The sequence below is a fragment of the Sinocyclocheilus anshuiensis genome, unplaced genomic scaffold (genome assembly GCF_001515605.1).
Source record: "Sinocyclocheilus anshuiensis isolate Anshui unplaced genomic scaffold, SAMN03320099.WGS_v1.1 scaffold953, whole genome shotgun sequence".
In the NCBI taxonomy this organism is placed as follows: domain Eukaryota; kingdom Metazoa; phylum Chordata; class Actinopteri; order Cypriniformes; family Cyprinidae; genus Sinocyclocheilus; species Sinocyclocheilus anshuiensis.
The window spans coordinates 66,647-72,186 of record NW_015555760.1 but is presented as its reverse complement, the minus strand read 5'-3'; the positions used below and the strand labels follow the sequence as shown (position 1 = coordinate 72,186).

The window sequence follows — 5,540 nt, the reverse complement described above, 5'->3', positions numbered from 1 at the left end:
ATGACCTAACAATAAACAATAGTTATATGGCAATTATTCTTCTTAGGGTTAATTTCAAAGTTCAATCTGTTAAAATTACTTAATGCACAATGAACAAACATGAATGATCAAGTGTTTGTATTAAATAACATTCACAAACATTAATGAATATTTTAAAAATATATTGTTCACTCGCTGTAAGATGTTACTAGATCTAACATTGTACAGTAAAGTCTATACAGGAGATACAATTTGACTGTACTTTTATTTAACCCAAACGGTGTTCATATTGAATTTTAAAGGGCTTTTAAAACCTGCTAGAGATATTCAGCCAAGAATCACAACTAACTAACAAAAAAAACAACAAAAAAAAACATTTTCTGACGGACTGATATGACAAACACTGTTAACATATAATACATTATGTATTTTAACAGTTTTGTTCAATAAAACCATATGATTTCTTGCTTTTGATACTTTATTTGAACTAATTATTATTGCTTCACTGCTATTATATATGTATTTTAAGTCATTTTAAAGGCTATTGTTCACTTACATCTATTTTTAATACCACAAAAAAAAAGTTTCAGTTTTTTCCATTTTCATTTTTCTATACTCTGTTTTAATGGTTAAATTAAATTTTAATAATCAAAAAGCCTGTCTAATTAATTGAGTTTTACAGTTTTATCTTTACCAAATTCTGTTTTCCATTATTTTCTGGATTCCATTTTAATGGTTTCATTAAATTGTAATACTCAACTCAATTAATTGATTTTATTATTATTTTTTTTAAGTTTTTTTTTTTTTAAGTTTTTTTCCAGAAATACTGCACATTTACATTTTTCTCCTAAATAAATTCTGGTAAATAATATTTCTGGTAAATACTCCTTTAAAAAGTGTTTTTTGATTATAATGTTATTATTAGTAGACTATAGCACGTGGATATGTAGTCATTCTTACATTATAATACTGAACTCTGATTTCAGTGAGTTGGACTATGAGATGGACACTTGCTTCTTGCACTATGTTGCACTTTACTTTTTTACTTTTGGATTTCATTTGGTTTAATGAAATACAGTTTAATAAAATATTCTTAAGTAAAATAGTAATTTTTTTTGTGGGAAATTAACCGTTTAGATTAATCGATAAATTAGTCGACAGATTAATCGTAATAAAAATAGTCGTTGATATGACTTAAAGAAACACAGAGCTCACGAACGCTGACGACGGTCTCTTCGACACTTAAGACATTTTCTATGGCAAACAAACCATTAGAATTTGTTCTCTGTTAGAGCTTAAGTTTAAGACTAGCTTATAGACTAGAGACCAGAGATCTACAATAAAAAAGGCTAAAGAACTCATTAAGCTAACGTTAACCCTAACCCTGCAAGCAATCTGTACAGTATGTCTCTCTCTCGAAATACACAAACATCTGCAATGAAAAGGTAAATAGATGTTTTATTTTATTCATACAAGAGCTTTAACTCAGCCGGCATCCGTTAGCAGGCTAGAATGAGATGTGTCTCACACAGGCTTGATTAAACTCTGGCGAAGGCTTCAGCTCTGACAGAGCACTTCTGAGAGCAGAAAGCAGCGGCCAACATCCATGTACTTTCCAAATATCCTTCCAAAGGCCTACATGCATTCTGAGCTCAAAGTCCATTCATCCGGCCTTTGGAACAGCTCCGCACGTGGTAATTAAAACAGAGATGCTAGTCACAAGAACAAAACCTCTCATGCCACTTATGAACACGACTCACTTACTATAACATTTTTAGAGGCCATTTCACTTGGAAAATGTTTTGCTATATTAATGCACACTCACAGAGCGACACCATATGCAGATTTTGCTCTTGAAAATAATGAAACGAGAAGAAACTGTTTGTGTTATATATGCTGCTTTCCTTATACATGACAGGATTAAAAAGATCCTGGAAAAACACACGGCAGTGACATTAATGGTGGTGATATATGAGAACATTCTCACTGATCTGGGTCATATCCTGATTTAGCATCTGTGCCGTTCACTTTCTGTCAAAGGGGGCGGTTTTCTAGTCAACTAATAATCAGACGCACCTTAACGAGCCTTTCCTGCCCCACAAAAAGGATAAGTAACAGAACGTCCAGCAGCTTTAAAAATATGATCCTGTGCATCAGCACACAACATTATACACAGCCGAGCCTCCTCAAAAATATCAATCAACACTACAAAAATCACAATATAAACAACAAATCTAATGAAATATATTGACACTGAGATTGATGTTTTTCTAAAGTAACACGGTGGAACAACAGCACCAATAAAATGTATGAAAATGTTTGCGTGAATTTAAAGTATTGGTTGCCTCACTAATAATAATAATCGATGCGGCATCTTAAACCTGTTTGTAAAAGTGATACCAGGAATGACGTGTCAGTCTTGACAACAACCATTAAGTTACAAGAACACGAGTTGCAGCCGATGATCATGTGTACTCTGGTAACGCTTGAGCAGCCAGAAGCCATTGAGAGACATGAAAACACAACGAGAAACGAAAAACTGGAAACATACCACATCATAACCTTAATTAGATGCAGCATCATTAGGATCTTCACATCAGTGTCCAGAATGGACAAAGACAAATGCCTGAAATGTCAAAGGTGGGATGGCAGTGACGGTTCTGTGTAGACTGTAATTGGACCGGTCAGATGTTGGCAGAACATCCAGTATCTGTTCTTCTCTCGCCGGGCTGGCCGTTCACGCCGCAGGCCTGCTTCGGTCTCCTGTTTGTCTGGACCGACCGCAATTAAAATCAGCACGCTTTCATGCGTGATCTGAAAACGAGGCTCAGGCGCTGGGAAGCCTTCATTTGTTCGGTGCCGCCTCAGAGAACCTGTAGTTCTGTAGGTGGGGAGTCAGATGGATGGATTGGGGGGGGGATCTGCTGTCTTCTGGAGGGACAGAAACAATCAGCACATTTGTTTGTTCGGCACACATGCAGAATCCGTGCGGATCTATAAATAGCAGCGAGTTAAGCTGCTGCAGCGCGGAGCAGAACAGGCTTTCAGTCCTGAAGTGAGTGCTCCGATAAATATAAACATGAGAAACGGATCAGAAGGAGGGATAAGGAGGAACGGGACTAATAAAACAGGACAATCAGAGCGCCGCAGTTACGCCGGTCGCATTTCATCAGCTCGCAGTCTGTCATCACGACGCTGGAAGAGACAGTCTGACGAACCCTGATGCATGATGGGAGGGCGAGGCGGTTTTGTCCACATCACACGCTCAATGATGTATGATAGAAATTATAAATATTACACAATTCATTAAATGTCCTTCATCTATACAGGATCTTAAGCGCCTGAATGCAGCTGTTATGTTAATGAAATGTCAAGAAGCAAAACTATTCCTGTTAAACATGTAGTGTAGAAAATTCTTAGAAAAAGAAAAATTATGAACAGAGAGAGAAAAAAAAAAAAGAAGAGAAACAAACATTCACTGTAAAAAAAATTCCGTAAAATTTACGGTAAAAAACCGGAATGTCAATTTACGGGTATTCACTGTAAATTATACGGTATTTTTCACTTCCAAAAACGGTATACTACCGTAAAATTGATGTCCAATACATGTAATGTCCAATACAGTTTTTCACCGTATATAGTAGGGGAATTTACCGTTAACCATTTAACAGGTTTTTACTGTAGCATTTTTACAGTCTTTTACCGTTAAATTCACAAAAAAGTCATTTTTTACAGTGTTGGACGCTGGCAAGAAAACATTGTGACATTTAATTCATAAAATGCTTATTAAATCTTCAGACCAAAAGGATGCTAATGCTAAACGCAGGCCATAATCACGCTAAAACGAATGTACTGGACAAATCATAACAACCAACCCAATGAGACTCATAACACACACTCTAACATGCTTAATTATTATCACTGTAAAACTACAACAATGTTTCTGTAGTGTAACTGGCGCTTCAGATCACTCCGGTGTGCTGTGCCGTGATTGATTGAAAAACCCATTACATCATTAAACGAATCCTGGATTACTGAGGCTCAGGCCAGAAGATGAAACTCATATGCAAACACAGAACGTCTGCTTGCATCAGTGAAGAAGCTTTGACCACTTTTGATTCTTTTCAATGACAACAGCTTGAAGTCTCTTCATCAGCTGTTAGATCTTATTACACACTGCATATGTCAAGCAGAAGAACCAAACGCACTGCACCTACAAGCAGAAAATCATAATCATACAACACACAACGACACGTACCGGAATGACTTTGAGAAGTCATGATGTCTGGAGCAGTTGACGTGTTTTATAAACTTCAGATGTAGTTCCAGCAAAGCAGCGGTTTCTGCTCCTCGTCTCGACAAATCCAGCCAGCAGCTGTTAGAAAAGAGAGATCCATTAGATAAAGCTCGTATTTACAGACCGAACTCACAAACTTCACAACACAAACCATCAATGAGAGAGAGGATCAAGCACAACTCCACACACATCACACGTCTGCCATCATTTATGATTTCGTGAAAGGTGAGATTAGCATCAGACACTGCTGTCAAACATCAGATGAAAGATCACATTCAGATGAAGCTCTGCATCTCTAATGGAGTGTATGAATGGTTTCACATCTTCAGAAGGGGCCTTTCACATGGACACATTCTTGAGCAGCTGTACAACAACCGCATTTGCCAGCGGAAAAGAAAATAGCAGGGCTAACGTCCTCAGTTCAAAGGGCAATGCAAACTAATGCACGCACACACACACACACACACACACACACACACACACACACGAGGGACTTGAAAAGTCAAGTTTTATTTACATGAAAAGTCAGTTTTTTAAACAGTGGTCATGTTATTACAACTCTAACCTGCAACAACACAAGCAGCCACTAACCCGCTGCTCACCATCTTCACGTGGACGACGACATGGAGTGTGTTGGTTAATCAATATATAGACAGCGTTTTTATAGAAGAGTCTAAGGCTTTATCTCAATCATTTTAGTTACTCAAACTCTACAATTAGTGAACACCAATAGATCTTAAGCGTGATCTCAGGGTCTTCCGGACCATCAGGTCTTGTGCATTTCTCTCCCCTCCTGAAACGAGCTGAGTTTCTGCCCTCACCAGACGGAGGGCTATTGGGTGAAAGTCAGTCATGGAGCGCATGTACGCTAATCTCCTGTGACAGTCTGAGGAGGGTGATCCCATGTGGGCATTATGTTCACTCTGGGGCTTCCATTGTCTCTCAAGCAAGAAAGCGGAGCCTAAACAGATAATAAAGCACCATATGCCATCTCCTGAATCAACATCTGAACAAATAAGAATTCAAAATAGAAGATTACTGAGAGCAGCGTACTAAACATTAGGTGGAGCTTTGTTTTGATTGCAGTTTTAAAGGTATCTGTTAGTTTCTGTTCCAGCTGTCAAGCAGCAGAGCATTTGAAACAACCACCACCCAGTGTATCTGTAATGCTGAACATCTCTGTGTGCATGTGTGTGTGTGAGTGTGTGTGTGTGTGTGTGTGTGTGTGTGTGTGTGCATGTTTGTGTGTGTGTGTGTGTGTTTG

General features: G+C 38.0%; 1 pseudogene; it reads right to left on the bottom strand.

Moving 5' to 3' along the window:
• Positions 1–5,540, bottom strand: part of LOC107673970 (histone deacetylase 4-like) — a 48,130-nt pseudogene that overhangs the window by 41,982 nt on the left and 608 nt on the right.